The 27,621-nt window shown below is 38.9% G+C and overlaps 2 pseudogenes; both read left to right on the top strand.

The window, feature by feature from the left end:
• The first annotated feature begins 4,878 nt into the window (after nt 1-4,878).
• Nucleotides 4,879-16,943, top strand: LOC122134386 (annotated as a pseudogene).
• A 712-nt stretch (nt 16,944-17,655) lies between these two features.
• The window catches only part of LOC122138802, a 14,591-nt pseudogene continuing 4,625 nt past the window's right edge, over nt 17,656-27,621 (top strand).

Raw genomic sequence — 27,621 nt, 5'->3', positions numbered from 1 at the left:
CAAAGCTGAATTTTCAGCCATCATTACTCCAGTCTCTTCGTTCAGTGTCCTACATGATCTTTCAGAAATCATTCTAATATGTTGATTTGTGCTCAAAAGAAAAAATGTTTTTGCAGCTGTTGAAAAAACTCGCACTGCTTCATATTTTTGTGCAAACCTTACTTTCTCTGTGTTGTTATTTGTTTTTTTTTCTTTTTTACATTACATTTTTCAGGATTCTTTGATGACACATTTATTTGATTATAGATAAGTTATATATTATTATATATATATATATATATATATATATATAAGTTATATATATATATATGTACTATAACAATCGACGGTTGTTGGAAACTCACTGATGACATTCACCAATTATTTGACCAATGACCACGTATTATGTAAAATGTGATGTTTTTTTCGTTTACCACAGCTGGTATATTGTTTTCTTGGACTCTAAAACTATCCTCTGTGTTTAGGAAGACCCCTCAACACATGAAGAAATGCCTTGGAAACACCTTGCTCCTCATTCTCTCTTCGCTTCACGTGATAAAGCACTGCATAAACCTGAGTAACTTGCAGCGGGTGCCATCTAAAAATAATGTCAGATGTACCGAAGAAGTTGCTTTCTGTGCATACATTATTAAATGGCTTTGGTGATGCACAAGCGGCTTGTGTTTTATGTTATCTTGCACATATGAAGTCTTGCTTTATCATTCACAGACTCACTGCAGCAGAGAATCATTGGAGGACCAGGAGCGTGAAGCCCTACTCACTCCATAAAGTACAGGCCTCTATCCAGTACAACAACTTCCCCATTACTGCGGAGGAACGCTCATACAACCGGCAGTGGGCTCGTTTACTTTGCCGCCACCACTGCTGGAGACCACCAGAGTATTTCAGTCAGAATTCACCTTTATTGACAAGGAACTGAACACAGGAAGCATGTACTACGTATTGAGGGTAGGCGCAGAGCTTTCACCTCTGACTGTACTGATGTGATAATGTTGAATAATGTAGAATTTTAACTCCTAGATATTCTATTCCAGATCAACACCAAACTGGTATATGGCGCCGTAATCTAAAGTGCCTTTGTTATGATGTTAAATTGCGAAGATCTTAAGAAGTTTTTGTTAAATATAGGCATAATGTCCCTGGACTAGTCATCACAAATTTCGATGATGCGCCATTGGAAAAAGGAAGTTGCTATAACGCAGACCTACAATGTCCAATCTGCCCCAAACTTACACATGTTCTATATAACTCCTGACCTGAAAAAGATTGAACATGCACCCGATATGCAGTTGAGTCATAGCACCGACCTATTGCCAACAGGAAGTGGACTAATTTTACACTGCGATGAACTACTCCTAGAAATTTTAAGACATCAACTTTTTTTTTTGAGTCCAGGTCTTAGTCTAAAGCTTTGCGATAGTGAATTGTGAAGATCTTGTGGTTTTCGTTAAAGCGTGTGTGTTCGTGGCGGCCTGAACAATACGATGAGTTCGCCAAGAAAAAAGGAAGTTGCTATTAACTCGTGACATTCAAGGTCCAATCTGCCCCAAACTTCACATGTTTGGATAAGACCTGGACCTGAACAGATCTACCATGCCCAATATTCAGATCATTATTCATTAGCGCTCACCTGCTGGCAAAAGGAAGTGTCATGTTTTTAACGCTACTAACACACTCTACTCCCTATAAATTTAATACATCAACATTTATTTCGGGCAATCTAATCGAAAGGCCCTTGAGATGGTAAATTGTTAGGAGCTTGAGTGTTTTCGTTTAAAGGGCGTGTCCATGGCGCCGTTTTAAAGGTGATGATCTCTTTCTCGCCATGGGAAATAAAAGTTGTTGTACGCAGTCAATAAAATCTCTGATCTTCCTTAAACTTCATAATGTTTGATAAAGATTCCTGGCCTGAACACACAGCCGAAGGCCAATATCCATTGGTTGTGGCAAAATGGCTCGACAGCGCCCACCTATACACTTTCAAACGGATGTTGCGTATCAAGCTACGTTTCAAGTACATGTAAACACACCAATAGCTACAAAAAAGTCTCTTGGTATGAAATCCCAATCCGAACAGAAGTGAGTTATTTTTGAATTTTCTCTGCAAAATGTGTGTCATTTTTTGCCATTTCTCAAGGGTTGTACTTTAACGAACTCCCTCCTAGAGATTTATTCAGATCAACACCCAAGTTGGTCTGTGTAATGTTAAGGCTTTGCCGCCTTGCGATCGTAAATTGCGAAGATCTTGAGTTTTGTTAAAGGGCGTGTCCATGTGCGACCTGACAAATTTCGATGTTTTCGCCATGCTGAAGGAAATGATGAAACAGCAAGTTGCTAGAACCTCAGAACATACAATGTCCAATCTGCCCCAACTTAACATGTTTGATAAGACTTGCATACCCTGAACAGATCTGACATTCCCATTTTTCAGTTATAGTCATAGCGCCACCTGCTGGCAACAGGAAGTGTCGGTTTTTTACGCTGTGTAACGAACTACTCCAAGAAATTTAATGACATCACATTTTATTTTGGTCAGTCTAATCTAAAGGCCTTTGCAATGTAAAATGTGGGGGATTTGAGTTTTTTGTTTAAGGGCGTTGTCCCATAGCCGTGGTGACAAAAAACTTTGAGTGTCTCGCCATAGCGACGAGAAAGTTGGTGTTTGTAGGCATAAAATGTTCGAGCTTCCCCAAATTTTCACATGTTCGATAAGAGTCCTGGCCTGAACACCATCTGAAGGCCAATATTCCATTATTATGATAGCGCCACCAGCTGGCAACAGAAAGACTGGCACATATAAATTACTTTGAACATATTCCACTTATATTTACAACTTTAAATGCATATTTCTTCGCCTGTTCGCGCCTTTTTTACTAAAGCCGCTCGCTGGCGGTGAGTCCCGGGTGCGAGGGCCCGTTCATCAGCGCTGCTTGCAGCTTTAATTATTTCTATAATTGCACCTTTGTCACAAGTCTGAGTATTACTTTATTCTTGTAAAATGCGACTTAATTTCTTGTAATTGCACATTTATATCTCAAACCTGAAACTTAAAATTCTTGCAAAAAAGTATAGTTAAATCTCAGTTACCCCAACAATTAACACTGGTTAATTGATTAACTTAAAGGCTTGTATGGATAACCTTAATAAAACAAAACAAAAAGCCAACCCAAACTAAATAAAATAAAATACATGATTTAAATAAAAGGCAGTGGCAACTTTTGTGACTTTCTTTTAATTGTAACGATTTCTTGTAACTTGCAAACATTTCTTAAAGATGCATGTTTTATATCTTGTAATAGCGACTTCACAACTGGACTATACTGTGACTGACAGTCATGGATTACTTCTAAAATTTGACTTCATATCATACACCAATTTTTTTTATATTATTTCTCAAATTGCAACTTTAGGTCACAATTGTGAGTATTTCTCTATAGCTTTATAACTGGCTTAATTTATCATAATTTCGAAGTTTTAAACTACTAGAAGAAACACTTCCCGCTATGCTTGTAACATTGATCCTTTATGATCTCCTAAGGCACATGTGTACTTCTCTCCTACACTGGATCAGCAAACAGACATGCTCAGACTGTGAAGAAACATTAATTGACGGAGATTTATTCAATCAGATGTGATGTGACCCACCCACAGGAGTATAGGTGAAATTCAGGTACAGTATCAACAACAAAAAAAGCCTCTTCTCACAATGAATTTCTTACTAATCAGGCCTTATTCAGATGTTCTTGTGTTTCTGTTTCAGATAATAAATGGCTACTTATGTAAACTTTTTTTGCCCCAGATGCTTTGCCACAAATGCCTAAAAATGTGGTAGTTGTGATAGACCGAAGTGGCTCCATGGAGGGAGAGAAGATGAAACAGGCGAGTCAGATGAACATCTTCTTTCCTATACTATCCTCCTAGTTTGTACATTTCAGTTATCTGCGATTATCTGTTGGCAGACTCGAGAAGCCTCTGATTCCTATATTAGTGAACTGCAGTGAAGATGATTATTTGGGCTGGTCACGTTTGATGACATTATAGAGTTGTGGAGACCATTTCTTAGCAAAGCTACACCACGAGAATGTGACAGAAGCGAAAGGATTTTGTCAAGGGATATTAAAGCGAGACACAGTAAGTATGAACGGGAAATAAAGGACCCTAAACCCTGCACAAGGTCAAACTCATAGCCTAGCTGTAAGTACTCTGACATCTTGATGACATGTTTCTCAAGTAACGAGAGTACATGAAGTCTTTATTCTTGCAGTAAAGTTACTGATTCTGTTATTAAAACAATCGTCTTATTTTTTCCATTAGTGACTGGATATAAACAAGGGCCTTTTAGTCTGCGGTAGGACATGCTTACCCTCAGAAAAAGTCACTCTTTCCCCGACCAGTTTCCAGATTCATTCTACGTCACTGATGGGCGACCCAGTTCCTGCGGGGTGTATGGCTTTGCAGAAAACAAAAACTGTTTACATTGTTTTTTTTTTTTGTTTTTTTTTATCATTTAATGTTTGTCTTCATTGAGCATTATGCTTTAGAATTCACCTTTGCCCCCCAAAAGAAATTTATATGATACTTGTGTGATGCAAAATTTCTTTACAATCTCATGTTTTAGTAACTTTTTTAAACGGTTTAAGAAGGGGGGGGGGGGGGGGGCAATTTATGAATTGCCTTTTTCATTTTAAGAACGTTATCCCTTATAGGGGATCATGATACTACAGGTCCATGGCAATAAAAACTTCTGCTTTTATAAATCCATTCCAAACCTTCATTTATTACCGATTTAACAATCTGCAATGACTAATGTGTGTTTAAGGCCAGCTAGATCTATCCAAAATCCCAAGAAAATGTCCAGAAGTGCTATTAATGGAAGGCATGAGTCTCTTTTGTTTGGGCTTTGGATATTGATGTGGACTACAGCCTTCTGAACACCACTGGCCAAGCAGAACACGATGGACTCGCTCGAAGGAGTCTATGAGGCCCTCCGATGCTGCCCTTCAACTACAGGTGATTCTCAGACAATAAAATATTACTGTTATTATTTAATAAATCGTAAACCTGATCCAGATATGCATCCAGGGCCTGAATGATTTCTATACTACAGGGTTTTTTATGATGGGTGGCTAACCCAACTTCTCTTAGAGCTGAATCTCAATTATCCTGGCAACGCTGTGACTGACTTGACACAAGTCCACTTTAGACAGTTTTTCAAAGGCTCTGAGATTGTTGTAGATGGACGTCTACAAGAACTTGAGACCAACACCTTTCAGACTGAAGTTCAGCAAATGGGGTAAGCAAAGCATACTATACTGTAAGTTATTAAATAAAAATCAGTTTTTGATTGTATTGTTTCATTAGTGGCATACACCTGATTTCAGTTGGGAGAACCAATTTCTGGTTTGAGGGTCTAGTGATTGCTGAAGACGTGGGACAGTGTGTTTCCTGATCAGGAGTACATCTTTGGGGATTTCACAGAGCGACTGTGGGCATACCTGACCATCCAGCAGCTCTTGGATGAAAGGTCAAACATGCACTCCAATATTTTGAATATTACCAGAGAATGACAAAAATAATAGTTTCCAATAACGTGTTAACAGAGAGAAATGCTCCGCAGAAGACAAGGAGGACATCACAGCTCAAGCCTAGACCTTTCTCTCTAAAATATAACTTTGTCACGCCGCTTACCTCAATGGTGGTCACCCAACCAGAGACCTAAGATACAGATGAAAAAACTCATTGCCGACAAGTTGACTGAAGGTACTTGTAGTTTCTCACATTTTAAAGAGATGAAAATTCTGTTTACTTTTCATTTACTTAACCTCATTTTGTCCCAACCTGTATGACTTTCTTTCTTCTGCTTTTTTATGTAAAGATATTAGCCTGATAAGACTGACAAACCCAGACTGGAAAAATAAATATACTAAAATGTATTCGAAATACATGTATTTAATGCTAAATCTATTACAAATACATTTACATATTTATGTAGGCTACTTAAAAAAATAACTTTTGGTATACTAAACTGGCATACTTAAATCGTCTAAATTTGGAACACACTAATTTTTTTCTGTTTAATCCAGTTTAATTGTGTGGAGTAGTGCTGAAGTCCAACTAAAAGAGATACTGAAGTATATTGTGTAAAGTGGAACTATTGCAAGTACTTCAGGTACATTTTTAAATGTCTTGCATTTAAAGACCGATATTATTCAAAGATAAACCAACTAGAACTTTTTAAAAGTCCCTTTTCCAGTAGTCCACTGACGGTGCTTCATGTCCTAGGCAAGCCTTTTTTTCTAACTCGGTAAAATGGAGGTATTCTAAACTTTAGACAAAGTAGTGTATATGCAGCTCACAGGTAGGTAAATAAAAACTTTGATGACACAGTAATTTCCCCTTGACAAATCTCACCCAACTTCAACAAAATCCAGAAACTAGTTCTTTCTAGAACCTATTCATTGTACCAGCCTAGAACCTAGTAAACCTACATTTGTTTCCTTGTAGGGCTGATAAAAACCTGTACACCTCCAACTCCCAGAAGTTGAACTGCGCATCCTTGTATTTTGTAGAAGCCAATGACAATATAATTCAATGTAAAAAGCAATATTCAAAAATTATGAGGTTCTTTGGGCTTGAATTTTATAATTATATATGCTGATGGCCCAAAAATGTGACCGACCTGAAGAGGGGCTAATGTGACACATTAAAGGGATACTCCACCCCAAAATGATAATTTTGTCATTAATCACTTACCCCCATGTCGTTCCAAACCGTAAAAACTTTGTTCGTCTTCGGAACACATTTAAGATATTTTGGATGAAAACCGGGAGACTTGTGACTGTCCCAATAGGCTTCCAAATAAATAACACTGTCAAGGTCCAGGAAGTATGGAAAGCATCGTCAGAATACATCTGCCATCAGTGATTCAACCATAATGTTAAGAAGTGACGAGAATACTTTTTGTACATGAAGAAAACAAAAAATGACTTTATTCAACAATTTGTCTCCTCTGTGTCTCTCCGTATCACTGTAGCGCCATTTTGGAGAATATGAGCTGAATGCAGGCAGCGTACGCTCTTCTGTGTCAGCCGAGCCACACGGATGCGCTGTTTTCTTTCGAATCAAGCATAAAAATACACGTAGAAAACGTATCCTTGTGGCGTATCCTTGTGGCGCAATAAATACTATACAAACGTATTCTTGTCGCTTCCATAACATTACGGTTGAATCACTGATGGCAGATGGACTATTCTGACAATGCTTTTCATACTTTCTTGGACCTTGACACTGTTATTTATTTGCAGTCTATGTATGGGACAGTCACAAGTCTCCTGATTTTCATCCAGAATATCTTAAATTGTGTTCCGAAGACGAACAAAGTTTTTATGGGTTTGGAACGACATGGGGGTAAGTGATTAAATGACAAAATTTCATTTTGGGGTGGAGTGTCCCTTTAAAACTGTTTTCTTTGATTCACAGATCAGCGAGAGGACACAACAGAACCTGGTAAGAGGAATTTGACTGGTACATCATCACTGTGAACATTAAGAAGTGTCTTAACTTACTTGTGTTACAAAATCTCTGGAAATGAACACTCTATATTGCTATCTCACAACTATCTGAAGATATAAGTGCCCTCCATGGTCCAGCTCAAATGGCTGGCAGTGCTCTCCACGGCCAAGCACTAAAAATCCAAAATTTACTCTCCTCCAATTTTGGTTGAGAAGGATGTCATTTTTGTAATTTGATCTAAATTTTAAAAAATAACTTTTTACAGTAAAGAAAAATATCTTACGTTACTCATGAGTTTGTCTCTTGTTGTCTTGGAGTTGATGGAGATCCACAATTCATCATGAGCTGCCATGATCAGAATGATGCTCTGGCTCAACATTGATCACAAACCTGGTACCAATCCTTCAACCTGGTTAGAGGACCCCCTTACAGGTGATCGATTCTGTCAAAAAAAACAAGAAAAAAGGTGTAGATGCAGGTAATTGTGACTAGGTTTATTCTCTTTCTTCTCATATTTAATCATATTCAGGCATTGTAGTGAATGGCCAGATCATTGGAGATAAGAAAGTCATTCCAGGGAGCAAGATGCACACCTATTTTGGGCGCTTTGGGATTGTTCACGAGAAGTTTGGTATCAGATTGAACGTGAGCACAAAGGAGATCTTAGTGTCTGAAAGGGGAAAACAGGCAAAATTCACATGGACTAACAACAAGACTTTAGAAGGACTGAGAAGTAAGTGAAATAACTACATTATTTTAAACCAGTGCTTAGTTGGCATTTGGGTTTTAGAAAAGAATTATGGCAGAATTTTCATTCACCTTCTTTGACTAGATTCGATTTGAGCACAATCCTCCTCGACCCTCTGCTTTCTCCAGCATGGATCTGCAGGTGATCAAAGATCGCAGTTTAACGGTGACCCTGAGGGACTCAGTCAAGTTTCTTATTATCCCAAGCCGCAAAATATGGAAGATGCACCCGTATCATCAAGACTACATCGGGTTCTACACCTTGGACAGTCACCTCTTTTCAAGCAATGTCCACGGCCTGCTTGGTAAAATGAGATGTTCTTAGCAGAAAAACTGTACAGAGACTGTAGGGAAGTTTGAACTATTGTGCTGATCAGGAGATTGTGCTCGCCTCAGGGTGTCAGTAAAAACACAGCACAGGATTCAGAACATTCTGACTTTACTGCTGTAAATGTGTGGTCTGAAATAAACAAATAAATAACATATTACAATAATATAATAAACAAACATACATACATAATAATTTACATCTAATGCAATTCCTTAGTTAACTGCAATACTTAAATTGCCCTTTAGATGGCGCATTCAGCATGTATAACAGTGATTTGCAAATTCTCCGTGTCTGTTATAAAGTGCTGAGTAATCATCGTATATGAACGGGATTACGGAGAATATGATAAAAATCAATATCTAAACACTTATTAACTGAGTTATGTTACACCAAAGCGATGATACATAAGGAATAAAGGAATAAAATAACTTTATATGCATAATCTATTATATTTTATGGTAACTACGTCAGCGTGAATTCCGAGAACTCTGAGGAGACAAACAACGCGCTAATTTCCAATAAAATAAAAACTGTAACAGGGCAGGATAACTATATTAAATATCACAAAGAAGTATATAGACTTACATTTTTGCATAAACGCACCACAAATTAGGCAAACTTCAAAGATTAATATCAGGAACTCAGGAAACACGCATTCATTCTTTACTCCGCTCGCTGACAGGAGAGGTCGGGAAGTTTCTAGCTCGCCACCTATCGTCCTTTACCAACGTCATTCATAAAGTGGTCCCTGATTGGTTAGATCTCCTTAACACTGCCGCCCCCAAATATGCGGGACATATTTGTTTCTCAATCTAAGTTAAGAGCCTGTGAGTTTGACGTTGGTGTCATTCTCATCAGCAATCTCTGGTAGGGTAATGAGACGGGTAACAGGCCGTGTATATAGTCGACCCTTAACTTGGACCTCTACAGACCTTACTTGTCCATCTGCTCCAGGGAATGTCCTGACCACTCTCCCGATCAACCAGAGGGCCCGTGGTAGTTGAGGGTCAACCAACATTACGACAGCTCCAACTGCAAGGTTTTTAGTTTCTGTATGCCATTTGTGTCGCAGTTGGAGGTTAGGCAAGTAGTGTCTCACAAAAGCTTGACCAGAAATGATCAGTGAGGACTTGCTCTGTCTCCATCGGGCGTCGTCCTATGAGTTCGTTAGCAGGGTATGTCACTTGAGGTAGAGAGCTGTCTGGCCGCCCCATGAGCAGGAGATTTGGGGTAACCGGGTCCAAATCAGCTACGTTGGAAGAGACATATCCAAGGGGCTTACTATTGAGAATTCCCTCTATCTCAATAAGCACTGTTTGAAGCACTTCTTCTGTCACTGTTTGTGCACCTACTACTGTACGAAGGGCATTTTTTAAGGGATCGGATCTCTCTTTCCCAGATGCCACCAAAGTGAGGAGCATTAGGAGGGTTGAAGAAGAATGTGATTTTCTGTTTGGCGAGACGTTGTTGAAGCTCTTGACTACAATTTTTTAGGGCCTCTCTTAGCTCTCTCTCTCCACCCTTGAAGTTAGTGCCCTGGTCAGACAGCAGTTTTCAGAGGGAGTGCCTCGGCGTGCTATAAATCTTCTCAGAGCCATAAGGAAGGAATCTGTGTCTATAGATGTGAGAAGCTCAATGTGTACACATCGAGTCGTGAGACACTTGAAGATTATACCCAATCTTTTTTCACAGCATCTGCCTATCTTGATTTGGAAGGGCCCAAAACTATCCATACCAGTGCTGTAAAAGGAAGGTTTGTGGAGTCTCAGACGTGTTGGAGGTAAATCAGCCATTTTAGGGAACTGAGGTTTTGCCTTCCACGACATTCTATGCAGTTGTGTTGGGATTTTCGGATTGCCTCACGACCTCTTAGTATCCACACATTTCTCCTCATTTCAGCAAATACCCGTTCCGGTCCGGGGTGACACAACTTACTGTCATAGTCCTGTATGAGTAGTTTGGTTGCCGGATGGTGAGGATCCAGAACTATTGGGTGAATTGTCTGGAGTTCTAGACCTTCAGCCCGACGTAGACGTCCTCCAACCCGTATAAGTTGACTGGATTCGTCAAACTCTGGGGCTAAAGGTGAGTAAGCGGCTTGTAGTGGATACAGGCTTACCAGCTTTTAGTTTGTTCATATTCATCTGGGTAGCTGGTTTGTTGAATATTTTGGAAGATGAGACGTTCTGCGGAGCGTCACATAGTCTTTAGCTGTAGGTGAGCTGGATTGGTTTGAGTCACTTTGGCTGTGCTGGACTGTGGCTTCAACTAGGTCTTTCCATGAACTGTACTCACTGGGTTCTAAGGGATTTGACATTCTTGAGACACCACAGAATACACTTTTTCCTCTTTTCCACTTCATCCTAAGGGGTTTTAAAGGTTGGCATAGTTGGCCACTTGGATTCGGCTTGTAGTAAGAATGGTGGGCCTTGACTCCATCTGTTTGGTGTTGCAAGCTCTATTAGGTGGCGCCCCCTTTGTGAGATCATCTGCAGGGTTTCTAGGAGAGTCTACATATCGCCATTCATGTTGGTCAGTTAGGTCTTGAATTTCTGCTATCCTAGTCCCTACAAAGACTTTAAAGGGTGCAGGATTCAGATTTTATCCATGAAAGAACTGTGGTCGAATCAGACCACAAGACCATCTCGGTTGATATCAATAGTGAGTTCGTTTTCTAGCAACTTGGATAGTTGGGCACCAGTAAGAGCTGCACATAGCTCGAGTCTCGGAACAGTTTGTTTGCGTTTGGGGGCAACTTTGGATCTGGCGATCAGGAATGCAAGCTGAATTTTTACCCTCTTCATCTTCAGTTCTGAGGTATGAAACAGAGCCATAACGCTTGTTCTGAAGCATCACAGAAGATATGAATTTGTCTTGTAACATTGGGTTTGTCCATATCTGCTGAAACATAGCACCCGTGGAAGTGTAATTTCAGAAAGGATGGGGAGCTCATTCTCCCACTCATTCCAGGCTTTCAATAGGTCTGTTGGCAACATGGGGTCGTCCCCAATCTCTTTGTTTGTTCCACAACTGTTGGATCAGAATTTTAGCACGGGAGGTGAAAGGAGAGAATGAATCCCAGAGGGTCGGTTATTGGCTTGCTGTCACCTTATAAATGTGCCGCAGAGTGGGTGTGGTTTTTTGGTACTGGGCGGTGTTTGTAACCGAGGATGTCCTGCGTCATAATTCCATCTCAAGCCAAGAGTGGATTCATGTGGTTCGACCTTGTCATGTGATAGCCAAAGCTCAATGCTGTCTGAACGACCCTCTCTAGGAAGGTGATCAATTACATTTGGTATGTTGCAGGCCCACTGACGAATCTCAAACCCCCCACTGCTAAGAAGGCCACGTAAAACCATCCACCAACTGTTTGGCATCATCCGGGAACCTTACACTCTTGAGGCAGTTGTCTATGTAAAAGTTCCGTTCAACTATTGATCTGAGGGTGTCATCTTTTTGCGTGTTCTCCAAGCATGGCGCTGTACAGCATAAATGGCACAGCAGGGGCTGCAGGTTTTGCCAAAGGGTAGTACTTGCCACTCATAAATGCTGGGAGGGTTACTGGGTTCAAGATCATGCCAGACAAAGCAGAGGAGATGTTTGTCGTCAGGCAGTAGGTGGACCTGATGAAACATATCCTTTATATCTCCACTTACTGCAAAAGTACGCTCCCTGAAATGCAACAGTACTCCCAAAAAGGAAGGGCCAAGTGCAGGTCAGGAAAGGAGGTAGTGGTTTCAGGTTTTGACCCCTTGTGTTCAAAGGAGCAGTTGAACACCACACGGTTTTTTTTCCATTATGTTGAACCATGTGGTGGGGAATAAACCACGATTCTCCTCCAGTGGTCACAGAGTCCATGGTGAGCTTAACTACATAGCCAGAATTCTCCAGTTTCTTGATCTCTTCATTGTACGTAGCTGCCTTCACAGGATCCTTTGCCAGTCGTCGCTCTGTGCTTCTCAGGTTGGGCATGACGGAGTCCTTCGTGGCATGAAGGTGAGGCATATTAGCTTTCCTTAGCAACGGTGTTGCATAGCGGTTTACTCCATCTACCATGACTCTGGTGGTTCTGGCTTGTAACAAGTCCATTGCCATCTGATCTTGTTTTGATCGTACAGCCAATCTCTCGTTCTTATGTGGGATGACATCACCTTGCCAAAGTCTCTCCACATTCCGGAAAAGTTCTTCCATTTGAGGGTTGACAGAGATATGTAAACATTGCTGAGGTGGGGAGCTGTTGCTCTAGAAAGCGTGTTGGGCCTTGTAATGTCCAACCTAGTCTGGTTCTGATTGCTGCTGGACCTCCAGGGGGCCCGAGAAGTACAGGCTCAATGGGTGTAATCAGGTGGGGATGATCTGCTCCTATTAGAAGAAGGGGACATGCTCTGTGGATGGGCTGCAATGGAATCCTTTTCAGGTGTTGATATTTCTGCTGGAGCATTGAGATGGGGTAGGAGTGCTCAGCCAGACTTAAGTGCTCAGAGGTAAAGGCATTCTGGATTTGGTAGCTCCGTTGAGGCTGTGATATTGAGCGCACCCTAAAGGAAACTGAGGCTCCAATGAGTTTCTTGACATCTTGTCGAATTGTTCTTAATGCTTAGGTCCTCTGTCTGTCCCTTAAGTCCTAGTTTCTGAACTGCTGCTGGAAGTAACATGGTTCTTTCGGATCCATCATCGAGCACTGCGTAGGTGTTTAGGGTTTTATTCTTGTGTTGTAGCACAACAGGAATCACTTTCAGAAGAACATGCTTGGAACCTTCAGGCCTGTCTAGGTACAGGGTTTTATTTGTGGAGCTCACCAAGCAGGTGCCCTCTGTCTGTGATCGGTCGTTCACCTCATGTAGGATTTGAAAGGTGTTTCCATTACATAAGCGACAGTGCTTTTTCAGGGTGTGCAATTATTTTTCGCTAAGTGTGACCGCCCACATTTCCAGCAACGGTTGTTGTCTTTGATCCATTAAATCATCTCTTCTTTACTGAATTTCTGGAAGGTGGTGCACTGGCTTAGGAAGTGTTCTGTACTGTCACAATATGGGCACAACACCCTACTCTGTTCAAGCCTCTGGCCTGGGTTGGACTGCTTCGAGGGTGACAGTACCTGTGTAGCTGTGTTAGGGGTTTGATCAGCTCCATGAAGAACAGTGGCAAGTCTAGGCTTTACTACTGAGCTTGATTTTGTTTGCACTATTCTACGTCTCTGATCCTTTCTTTGATATAGGGTCATCACAATCTTGGCACCAGGATTCAAACTTGAGCCACTCTGCTAAATCCAGTAGAGTGTAGACTGCACCAGACTGATAGGGCATGTGTCGTCTGAAGGAGGCACGTAAATCTGAGGGAAGTTTAGTGAGCAGGCGGGCTACATGTGAACCACATTGTAATTCCACATTACCTTCAGGACCTAATGTCTTCAGGAGACCCACAAGAGCTTGGATTTGAAGGGCAAACCTATCAAAAACTGGCCAAATCTCCAGGCTGAACATCAGGGGCATCCATGACCGCTGCTATTTTAGTTAAGGCTAACTGGTGAGGTCTTCCAAATCTGTCAGTAAGTGCAGTCATAGTGTCTGTGTATGGCCAAGGGGAATTGAGGAATGAGTCTGCAATTAGACGGGCCTCTTCAAATTTCAGATGATCTAAAAAGGACCTGATACTTGAATAGCTCAGTTGCATCATCAGGAAGCAGATTGTCAAGGGCCAACTTTAGACGAGCGAACTCGCTGGGGTCATGACGGGTGAAATAAATATGGAATCGTTGGTTGTGGGCCCCTGTAGGAAGTCTCTGGACATACAGTGCTCTGAGGCAGCCCCGTGGGAGAAGAATATGGCAGATTATGGGCGGTGGTAGCAGGCTGTGGTCTGGACTTGTAGGCATATGTGTCTGAACCTGGCTTAAATGAACTCTCTCCCTAAGTGGTGCTTGGGGTCTGCGTGGAGTAGGTTGTGGAATGTAGGGCACTGGACTTGGTGCTGTTACCTCAGGTTGTCTATAAATGGTTCTAGGGAATGGCACTGGAATTGCACTGGTCTGCTGCGGTTGAGGTGCTGGTAAGGCTGACTGCTGCTGCAGCCTCAAATTCTGCATATCTTTGTGGAGGGTCTGTAACTGCCGAATTTCCTCTTTAAGAACCATCTGAGCTTCACTTAGCTGCATATTATCCCTTTTCAGGTCTTGAACCTCCAACCTGTGTCTAAACGATATGAATGAAGACTCATCCTCTTGTAGCAAATGCTCCTCCTCTGCATCACTTTCATAGTGCAGTGTGGTAGACCACTGTCTGTCAGGCTGTCTGTCAACACAGGAATCCGGAGTACTCATGGCTCCAGCTACTGCTTCAGTGATGTAAGGTTGTGAACTTGAAAAGGGAAAGTCACTACGATCAGAGAGTGATATTCTAGGCTTGTCTCTCCTTGTACTTTGTTGTGGCTCCTCTACTTGTACATTTGAATGCTGCATGGGGCTGGTTATAACTGGATCAGTTGGTTGCATATGATATTGTACCTCATAGTCCCTGAGATAGGCTGGAGGCTGGGTTCTGTGTCGTGGGCGCACACTATTAAAGGAAGGTTGCTCTGACATCCTGTACCTATGGTAAGCACACATCCGGCTCGAAGGACCACATTGTAGGGAAGTTTGAACTATTGTGCTGATCAGGAGATTGTGCTCGCCTCAGGGTGTCAATAAAAACACGGCACAGGATTCAGAACATTCTGACTTTACTGTTGTAAATGTGTGGTCTGAAATAAACAAATAAATAACATATTACAATAATATAATGACAACATACATACATGATAATTTAGATCTAATGCAATTCTTAGTTAACTGCAATACTTAAATTGCCCTTTAGATGGCGCAATCAGCATGTATAACAGTGATTTGCAAATTCTCCGTGTCTGTTATAAAGTGCTGAGTAATCATCGTATCTGAACGGGGTTACGGGAGAATATGATGAAATCAATATCTAAACACTTATTAACTGAGTTATGTTACACCAAATCGATGATACATAAGGAATAAAGTGAATATAAATAACTTTATATGCATAATCTATTATATTTATGGTAACTACGTCAGCGTGAATTCGGAGAACTCTGAGGAGACAAACAACTCGCTAATTTTCCATAAAATAAAGCTGCAACAGGGCAGGATAACTATATTAAATATCACAAAGAAGTATATAGACTTACATTTTTACATAAACGCACACAAATTAGGCAAACTTCAATGATTAATATCAGGAACTCAGGAACACGCATTCATTCTCTTACTCCGCTCGCTGACAGGAGAGGTCGGGAAGTTTTCTAGCTCGCCACCTATCGTCCTTTACCAACGTCATTCATAAAGTGGTCCCTGATTGGTTAGATCTCCTTAACAGAGACTATGTTATGACTTTTAAAAATTATCATTTGAATCTTTGATCATCCCCACATTCAAGTTTTCTTGTCTTTCCAAACATTTCACGACTCTTTAGTTGTGTGACAAATGACGTACTATATACTGTGCACTATACAAACCTGTTCCTGGAGAGCGACTGTACCATCCGGCAGATTTCAGACACAACCGAATCAGTTCATTGAGGTTTTCAGGGTTACTTGATTATTACAGGCAGTTTGTTGAAGCAGGGTTGGAACTGAAGTTTTGCTGGACAGTAACTTTCCAGGTCTAGGGCATGAATTACTAATGGTTTATTTTGACATCCAGCATCAGAGTTTGAAAGCCCTCTTCCCTTTGGTAAGTAACGTTTGCAAGTAAAGCTGCTACAGTGCATTAAGAGTACAACACTCCACACTTTTATTTTATTTTATTTCCAGTTAATTAAGTGCATTATCCATGCAAAAAAAAAAAAAAATAAATATAAGTGACCTACATCTTTGATGGCCTGAGGGTAATCAAAAGAACAGCAATTTTTATCTTTGGGGTGAACTATCTCTTTAACAAAAGCTTTCTTTAGACACTTTTTTTTTTTTTTTTACTGCAGGTCAGTTCTACCATGGCGTGAACTTTGAGGTCAGTGACTTGTTTCCAGGAAAGGACCCTGATAAACAAGATGCCAACATGTTTGTGAAAGGAAACAAGCTCACGGTTACCAGGTGAATGAAAATGAACATAAAATGCATTGTTGAATTTGCACCTCAAGAGAGACTGAAAATTAATTCAGATTTTCATTCAATCCCACACAACTCCAGGGGATGGAAGAGAGATTTCAGACAAGACGTGAGGAATGGAGAAAATGTGCCCTGCTGGTTCATTCACAATAACGGCACCGGGCTCCTCGATGGAGTTCACACAGACAACATCGTCTCTGGGTCTCTTCAAAACAACATAGACAAACATCTGTCACTCAACTGACCTTTGCACTGGACACAAAGTACATGTTAGCTTTCATTTAGTCTGAAGTATATAAGATGTAATGGGTTTATTTGGAAAAAAATGCGCGAAATCTGACAAACCTGGTTTAAAAAGCTGTTAATGATAGTATTATTATTTATTGTTTTTTTTTTACATATATATACTGGCATTCTGTGACTACAAAATAAACTGCCTGTCCAAACATGTCTTGTGTTTCCATCCTCCATCTTTACCTCCAAAGACTAACATGAACAGAAATTCATTGATTAAAAAATAAATAAATAAATAAATTACTTGAGCAAGAACAATATACACTGTTAAAAATAAAGGTGCTTCGCAATGCCATAGAAGAACCTTTTAGTCTAAATGGTTCCATAAAGAAACTTTAACATCTGAAGAACCTTTCTGTTTCACAAAAGGTTCTTTAGTGGTTAAATAAGGTTCTTCACATTATAAAAAGGTAAGAAAGAGTTGGTCTTTAAAGAACCTTTGGCTGAATGGTTCTTTGTGGGACTAAAAAATGGTTCATCTGTGGCATCGCTTGAAGAACCTTTTGAAAGCACCTTTATTTTTAAGAGTGAAATACCATGTTGCATATGTTCAGTACTGATCAATAATTTAGGAACAAAGATCACAAATCCCTACTCCCACTCAAATAAATATTTGCTCTGGTACAAAGTGTATACTGTGGTTTTAAAAGTGTTTCAAAAGTCCTGAATGTGATAGAGTAGACGGTGCATCATGTCTGCAGGGTGGATATTCTGCGTATTTGTGTGCATAAGTGTCTCTTTCAGGGTCTTTTGAGACCCGGTCATCTCAAAGGGAAATGAACAATGGGTAGGTCTGGTTTTATTGTCATTCACTCATGTTTTGTAGCTTATAGGCATTAACTCAGCAACATTCTGAGCTACAGTATGTCTTCATTATCAATATGGGAAAATATTCATCATAATTTAATCATCATACATGTTCAAGAACACCATCAAGAGGAGACTGCTTTGTTGGAAACTATTTATTTGATAAATAGAGCAGGAATAGTCAAGATTGACAATGTCTAGAAATGGTCAGTTAATATAATAAACCTATTGTTTATTTGAACTGTAGAAAAAAAGTGATATCACATTTGCAATCCTGCTGATATTTGTTCACTCTCAGAAATAAACGGTACAGCAGCTGTCACTGGGGCAGTACCTTTTCAAAAGGTACTTATTTGTACCTAAAGGGTCCATTTTGGTACCTTAAGGTACATACTGGTACTTAAAGTGTACATATTAGAACCTAATTGGTACAAAAGTGTACCTTTTGAAAAGGTACCACCCCAGAGACAGCTGTTGTACCTTTATTTCTGAGTGTTGTTGTTGTTGTTTGCTTAATGGAAGGCTATTACCTGATCTTGTATAGTCTTGAAGAATCAGAATATACATGCAGTTGGGTCAGACACACCATAGTTGATAATTTATGCCACGGGCCAAATTAAATGACAAACTAAAATATAAAATAAATAAATATCTTACAAAAAGGTCACTTATCCAGGCCAGAAGCACCACTTTTGGGTGTATCTGTGCATGTGTACATGTGCAGTAACTGCATCCTCTTATCTCCCTCCAGGTCAGTGATACAAGCATGACCAGAATCTTAAAGGTATTGCAACAATGTTGATAAAAGTCTGCTATGCCAACAAAGCAGTGGTTCTCAATCAAGGGGGCCAAGCTTTAAATATACACAATCTTTTTACATCTAAATCTTGTCGCCATTTAAAAAATGTTTTAATTGTCTCCTCACAGAAGCGAAGCGTGAGCAGTGGTGAGGTGGGAACTCTAGTTACATTTCACTCAAGTTTGTCTGTCAAGGACTTTGTGATTTAAATGTTTATTAGAAATGAATATGGGCAATTCTTGGGTTATTTTTACCTGATCTGATCCTTAAAACACTTGGCTAATGATTTAGTTAATTTAAAAATATATATATATATATTTATTTAATTAAACACTAAGCCAAACCCTAATCCTAAACATATAGTATGTGTAGTTAATTAATATGAATTAGTACTTAAATGCATAATTACACTGTTACAAGGACACCTTAATGTAAAGTGTAAACCACATTTGTATATATCGTTTAGACAGAAAATGACACTCTTTGTTTGCCTCTGTACGTTTATATTCTCTCTGTCTTTCAGATTGCGGTGCAGGGCGTGAAGGTGGAATGCAAGGGACATCACGTTTTGCCCATACGGTCATGACCACTAAAGCTCTCAATAAGGCCAACATCTCACAGGAAGTGGTCCTTTGAGGTGGAGTTACCCAAGACCTCCTTCATCACCAACTTCAGCATGTCAGTCCTTTTCCATCTGATTGCGTTTAAAATAAGAGGGACTCAGTTTCAGAAATGATTGCAGCATGTTGTGACCCCCTTTTTTTTTTTTTTTTTTTTTTGGGGATTTTCAGGGAGATTGATGGCAAGACATACATAGGTGTGGGATGAAAGAAAAAAGAGAAGGCAAAGCAGCAGTATCAGAAGGCCGTGTCATCTGGCCAGACTGCTGGTTTATTCAAGTGAGAAGAAAAAAATAAACAAGAAGTTCTAGTGAACTTTAAACCTGTTTGTGGTAAATGTACTACTAACTAACTGGTGTTCTGGTGTTCCAGGGCTTCGGGTAGAAAAATGGAGAAGTTTTCTGTTACTGTGAATGTTGCCGCAGAAAGCAGTGTCACATTTATTCTCACCCATGAGGAACTTCTTCAGCGACCATTTTTGGCAAATATGAGCTCATGATCAGAGTCAAACCCAAACAGCTGGTCCAGCACTTTGAGGTTCATTATTAACCACAGCAGATTTTATAACATCATAATTGAGACCCCACATTTAATTTAAAAAAAAAAATAATTAATTTGTCAATTTGTCAATAAGTGAAAAAGGTGAAAAACAACTAATAGTGTTATTTTAATTTGGCAGCGGCTATTTGCTATTTAGTGTAAATAGCCTATTTTCTTTAGCGATAGATGCTATTAAGGGCAAATACCAATAGATTCTATTTACACTGTTAAAATGTTACTACTTATTGCAAATAATGGCAATTATCTGCACCTCAGAATTGTAGTACAATAGCAATTGTAAAACAGTATACAATATTAACTTATTGAGTGTAAATTGTAATTTTAAATTCAAATGATTAAATGAATGCCACCTTATTGGGACAATAAAGCCTCCTACACCAATCCTAACCCTACCCGATACTTTATTTTCAACTTTTTGATTATATTCTTCATTTTCATTGAAAATAATGCTTTTCTGATGCAATTTGAAATTTGAAAACATCATACATTTTACACATCTGCTCCACTAAAGCTGATGTCTGTTAGTTGTCTTTTGCAGAGTGCCTAGCCGAATCACACGTTGGGTGGCCGGAGTTAGTGTAAATAGCTTCTGCCAACAAGGCGGGCTATTTGCATTAGCGTAAATAGACACGCCGTTTTAAGTTTTTAATTAACCTTTCAACTTAAAATCTTTATGAGTAAAACAATAGTTCACCCAAAACTATTTAATCTCCGTCAGGCCATCCAAGATGTAGAGGAGTTTGTATTTCGTCATTGGGAAAAATTCAGCATTACCATCACTTGCTCAACAGTGGATCCTCTGCAGTGAATGGGTGCCGTCAGAATGAGAGTCCAAACAGCTGATACACTTGAGAAAGCAATCTTATGAACAGAAATTTTAGCCCTAAGCAAGGGTCCCTACAGGCAAAACTCTCTGAGGTGGATTTATTAATGTATTGGAAACATGCAGCTTTTGTCCTACAATACTTAAATTGATGGACTGGATTGGTGTGGATTACTTATTATTGTGGTGTTTTGGACTCTCATTCTGACGGCACCCATCCACTGCAGACGATCCATTGGAAAGCAAGTGATGCAATGCTGATTTTCCAAATCTGTTCTGATGAAGAAACAAACTCATCTAATCTTGGAAGGTCTAAGGGTAGGAATTTTCAGCAAATTTTCATTTTTGAGTGAACTATTCCTTTCAAAATGTAAACATTATTTACGTGATCTGTCAACAACCCGCCTATCTATATGATTATATACTGTAGCTCTATAATGCACGTCATTGTTAAAACATCTTGGCTTGTCTCCCACCCACAGATTATAGCAGACATTTATGAACCTCAGGGAATTGCATTTGTGGACGCCTATGGTACATTCATCACCAATGAACTGCTCCCCCTAGTGGAGAAAACTGTCACTGACAAGAAGGTGAGGATTCAAATATCTTTGCATGGACGGATATCACTTATACCAGTATAAAGCACTATTGTATACTAAATAATGCTAGTAAACTAAGAAAGGCATCTCCGTTAGAGAATAATAATGGTGATCATAATGATAACAATTTGATCTTTGTTCAGGCCCACTGTGTCCTTCCTCTCCAACGTTGGATCAACAGAGGAAATGCACTGAGTGTGACGGGACACTCATCGATGGAGATTTCTTCATTAAGTATGATGTCAACCGGTGCTCATGACATCGGCGATATCCAGGTCAAATGTCAATAGGATGATAAAGACATGCCTGATAAAGACTTTGACAATTGAAACAAATGAAAATAATGCTTTTCTGTGGGCTGCTAGTTAACATGCTACTGTATATGTTTAAGTTTAACATTTGTTCAACCATTCTACAAAACATTTATTGGAAAAGCACAAAAGAGAAAGACGTAAATAATATTTTATCATCTAACAGATTGTAAACGGATACTTTGTGCATTTTTCGCAACGGCCATCTTCAACGAGTACCAAAAAATGGTTGTTTTTGGGAGAGAAACAGCTACTCTATGGTGGGAAACTATAAAATGTCACAGGTGAGTTATGATTTGTGTTAAATATGAGGAAAAAGACTTTTTCCAATTTCATATTCTCAGCACTTTAGACTTTGGTCTGTGTTTGTGTGCGAAATGAGAATAAAGAGGGGGATCTGGGGACCATTCTGGGTGAACTCCCAGCGAGGACTACTTTGGCAATCATTGTAATTTTCAACCCACCTTTGTTGTATGGCGGCACATTTAAGCAAAGCAACACCGGAAAATGTGGAAAGCAGCCCAGGACTATGTCAAAACAATTGAAGTTATTGGTAGGGTACGTATGAATATGAAATAATACAAGGAAGAGAATTTATCATTTTGAAACAAACTTATAAAATGAGTAATTGTATGCAATCCACAAGGAAACATTATTTAAAGCAAAACAGTACAATGCACAGTTGTTGAAGCACATGAAGTACTTCTTTGAAAATTGGTATAAAAGGAATCTCCAAAGCTCCTATGCAATGAGCACAGCAAAAGTCACTCAGTTGTAGGTTTACATTAAGCAGACATAAAACGTGTGTTACTAGCAATTATGTAAAATAATTTTTTATTGATTTATCAATATCAAATACTCAAAGTGTGCACATGAGCACTTTTGTTTTTGCCTCAGGTATGAATTGCATAATGCTGTCATGCATGGTGTGAAGATGTTGTATGAAGAGCAGCGTATAATGATACAGCCTTAATAAGAACAATGGTACTGATGATCATTTTGCTGACTGATGGGGAACCAAACAATTGTAGTATATGCATGTACCAACAACCTTATACTTTGCATGATATTACCGTAAGGCTCATAGGAAGTATCCCTAAAGATAAATACAGGAACCCGCCCTAGTGTCATTTCCCTTATCTGATTAAAGAAACACAGGATGAGAACGAGAGCGAATATTAGCGCTCCAGAGACGACTTAATGAATCTACTCAAGCTGTTCATGGCTGTTTAGCGTTTGGTGTTGTCCCTGTGATGGATAATAACTCTTGTTCATTTTATAGATCCGAGAACTCTCGAGATCCAAGAGAGCATTCATCAAGCCAGTGGACGGGAAATCACTCTGTTCAGTTTGGCTTTGGTAAACAATGAATATATGGATTTTTGGAAACTGTTTGAGCCAAACAGAACAATGGCATAGTTAGCAGGATTTATGAGGACTCGGCTGCCCCACTTCAGCTAAAGGTAGCGAAACTGAGGTCTTTGCAAAATATTGATTCCTTTAAATTCCTTGTAATTTTCACTATCTTCATTCACAGTCATCTCAAACATCGGTTTTTCAAAAATTTGAAGATTTCACTTATTAGTACTTTCTGATACAAAATAGGTTAATGTATTACCACCATTATTTATTTATTTATTTGTTTAAAATGTACAATATTGTTTTATTACATTTAAGAAATGTAATTTTCTACTTTGGAAATCTTGGTTATTGTATCTGCTAAATAAATAGCCTTTGAACTGTATAGTTTAGACCCTGTTGTTAATTTAGTTTCTAATTTATTAATTTATTTATTTTGAAGACTAATTAATGTATGTTAAATTAATGTCAATTAATAAAATATATTAACGTTGTATTATTTTGTAACATACCAAGTTAGAGGTTTCCTGAATAATTTACAGAATAGCTGACAGAGAATTTCAAAAAAACAAAATGGATAGAGTAACTGTGACTTTTTTTCCCTCACTATTCTGAGAAAAAAAATAGTTGTTAACCTGCAACTGCAAGTTAACATAGTACATAGTTAACTCTGCTTTTTTCCTCACAATTGCAAGAAAAAAAAACTGGATAAATCCCATGGTGAAAACAAGCTTCCATAGAAATATACCCACGTGCAACGATTAAATTAAATGATTAAATCAACTCAAAACCTTGTGAATTGGAATTAAATTGGGAAATTTGCATCCATAACCAACCCTGGTAATGATCTAGTGTATTGTGTGATTATACTTTAAATAATATGTTTTTGGTGTTCTTTCAAGAAAATACTGCTAATGGTTTGCTAATGATTTGTTACCAAGGGATTTTATGAAGAAAGTGTCAAGTCCACTCCTCTCAGAAGTGCGTTTTTCAATATCCGGACAACGTAGTTAACTGCACTGACAAAAAGCCATTTCAAACAGCTATTCAACGGCTGCTGGAGATCATGGTCGCTGGCCGACTTAATGACTTAAAATGAACATAGACAACTTCGCAATTGAAGTGTTCGCACAAGGGGTGAGTAAATACTTTGGTCATGTCACACATATACCTAGTTCATCGTTCCAGTACGAATAAAGATAAGCAATTGGGACATTGGTGGTTATGATGTATGTGAGCATAAAATCATAATTTCTCCTTGTCAGTTTGAAAAAATAACACAAATAAATAAAAATAGCAAAATGCCTTTAAGATTACAAATAATTTAGCGCGTAATTTCTGTGGCCTCTAGCCATTGGTTGGTCCAACAGATAGCTCTGCCCCAAACTCACACACACATGGTTGAGCCAGTGTTGCAATCTCAGCCTTACTTCCGGTTGTTGCTGGGCGTATTAAGCTGGATAGGAGAGAGTATTTCAACATAGGAAAAATGCTACATCCCCATGGGATCCAATAGACTTGTAGCCTCCTTTAAAATGTTTAGTTGTGTAAACTAATCTTACTGAATTCCATCATTGGTTTTGGAGACGTTGCACAATCTAATCCAACTTCTGTTTGTTTCGAAACACAGTTCGAAAACTAAACTTTGGAGCTGTGAGCTGAACGGTTCAAGCCATACTAAGAAGTGGGAAACCATATTTACTGCTGACGAGTAATAATCTTTGGGGACTTTACTGAGCGTATTTGGGCAATATCTGACCATCCAGGAGCTACTGGATAAGAAGGTACGGTTTGAAAAAAGCTTTATCTAAAACTTTCAAGCATTAAATAGTCTTACATTAGCGTTTTACTTCAATTGTGGAAAATGGACTAGTATAAATATAATTTGCCTGAATTTTAACTGATTTTACGTATTTTAATGGTGTCTGAAATCCATTCCATATGCTTTTAACCAAAGGATTATTATCACATCCCGTTATAATACAAAAATAGTTTTTGGCCAGAGACAAGGGTACACCGGAGGCTGACGGAGAAGGAAATGCCACTGATGAAGCTCTGCGGCCTTTCGTAAAGTACCAACTTCTGTTACACAGCGGTTACCTCATTATGGTAGTTCACCCATAACCTTGAAGTTAGATGAGACCAATAACCTGAAACATTTATTGCTGACCAGCTGAATTTGAATGGGGAACCGTAAACAAAAATGGAAAATCAAAAGAAAAAATTGTGACATGGTGTTTTTCATGGCATTTACCCATGTAAGTTTACGTTTAACCGGTTACATAATAGCACCCACTCTTTTTACAAACATTGATTCACAGTAGGAACGAGGAAAAACAGCCAAAGATATGGTAAGCCAGAAACACACTGGGCCCGTGTTAATCTGGTTTAAAAAGTGTGTGAAAGTTACGGTTCCCCGTAATTGCTCCCTAAAATTCCTAATAGGCAAACAATTAAATGTGCTAATTCATGTAACATGACGCTACTAGTATAATTATTACATTATGGTCCCATGTTGTATCTTCAGACACAAAATCGTGGTTGGCAAGACAGTGATTAAACTGTTTCTAAATTGTTAAAATAGTAGTGTCCTTGATGCCGTGACCCAGGGAGACCGTTATGGGGACATCGTCATTTTAGCTTAGCTTCAAGGCTTGCAATATAAAATGAAGTGTGCTCATGAAGGTGGTTTATGTTTTTGGTAGGTATACTTGAGATTTGGACCTGGATAACAGTATTTGCTAGTGTCCCGACCCTGAACGACATTTGTTAATGTAAATAGAGAGTTTCATTTTACTTTTTCATAGTTGACAATTGTAAAACAAAATGGAGGCTATTCCGTTGCCTTCATTTTAGTTTACAATCATTGTCTTCTTTGCAGGTACCACCGTAGCGGCAAGCTATCACAATTTATATCTTTCCACCCACATATTTTGGTGGTAAATATTTACGCTCTATTGCACTAGCATTGTGAATAGGGATGGCAAGCGTCCAATTTCTAACAATTTGCAAATGTAACAGTGGGATGGAGATCCACACTTCATTATTGGAGCTGCCAGATAAGAATGCTGCTCTGTGCTTCCAAATATGCTGACACACCTGGTACAATCTTCAACCTTGTATAGAGACCCAATTTACATGTGGAGAAAATACTTTGCTATTTCATTCGCCGAAAGAGTCCAGGGGTATCAAGCAAGGCCTAGCTTCACCAGAACATAGGGTGAGTGAAACAAACATAAAAATACGGTTGTCCATATGACATAGCAGATTCATTCCATCCAAAGGGATGAGAGATTCACAAGATGAGTAAAGTTGTAACAAAACTTGATGTTTTGGGCTTGACAAAGCCTGTTTAACAAGTTTGAAATAACTTTGAACATGTTGAACCCTGAAAATTAGCACATGCTAGAATGTTTTTCAAACGGTTTTGCTAACACATTTTAGCATGTTGCTAGTATGATTAACCGTCGCATGTTTGAACAGCTTTTCCCATGTTGTAGCATGATTTTATAATATCATTAGTTTTATGATTTAACGTTTTACTATTTTGTCAGCATGATTTATCACATTACTACCCTGTTTTTTTTAGCGTGTTTTACCATGTATGATTTATCACGTTGCTAACCATTTTTTACATGTTTTTATTTTATCATGCTAAGCATGATTAGGCATTTTGTTTTTTACCATGTGGTTAGTATGATTTATCACATTGCTACCATGTTTTAACATGGTTTTACCATATTGTTAGCAGGATCTTTTAGCATGTTTGCACCCCACCATGTTTATAACATAATTTATTTATCCACTGCTTCCCCTGTTTAAATATGTTTTAGCATGTTGTTAGCATGATTTAGCACAAATTACTTTCCTCGTTAGCATGTTTTAAAAACATTATTTGTGAACATGATTTGAAACCTGATTTTAGCATTGTTGCTAACATTTGTTTATTTGTATCCCCATTAGCCAACTACCTGTAGTAGCTTTTATACTCTTTTTTGGGGTCTCCCAACAAGTAAAAAGTAGGAAAACTACGTTATTTCAACAACAATAAAAGTCAAAAGTAAAATCAAGAATACATACAAACCCCAGAATGTATTCAGGGGACATAAATCCAAAAAAATCAAAAACAATCTAATACTATATTTTTTTGCCATTAACTTATTTTTTTTCAAAATTTTTTTAAAACTAATTTATTTGTTAAAATAAAATTGTGTACATTAATCCGATGGCAAAATCTCATTCCCACTATTTTCATTCCCTTTAACATTACAGTTTCATTGCTTTGCAGGAACACAGGAAGTAAAACAGGGGGAAGTGATGCAAAAAACGTGTTCCTTTTTTGAGTATTGCCGCCCACCCCCAATGTGACAGTCAGGACCTCAGGAACTCTAATGTTCTGTTTATTATTGATGCACATCTAGGGAGTATTTTCATCTAGCATGTACCAGTAAAGTTTTGTGCATTCTTGCTTGTGACCTCAGACATTATAATTTCAGTGGAGGTAGTTCGCCGCCTCACTTCTCACCGCTATAGTCCGTGTACCCGTTACCAGGGGTTGGACAGCGTATGCAGGTCTGAACAACGTTTGGTCTCATAATGCAAATGAAATCCATTTTTAATTAAAAGCAAAAAATTGTTAGGGGGAGATTTAATTCATTTGCTATTCCTGTCACCAGTAAAAGGTTTTGTTTGCCATTCCGTCTTATGATATTTAAAGGCCCTTCTTTTTAAACACAGTTGAGTGTG

This window comes from Cyprinus carpio, chromosome B11, assembly GCF_018340385.1.
Source record: "Cyprinus carpio isolate SPL01 chromosome B11, ASM1834038v1, whole genome shotgun sequence".
In the NCBI taxonomy this organism is placed as follows: domain Eukaryota; kingdom Metazoa; phylum Chordata; class Actinopteri; order Cypriniformes; family Cyprinidae; genus Cyprinus; species Cyprinus carpio.
This window is presented reverse-complemented; position numbering and strand designations above follow the sequence as displayed.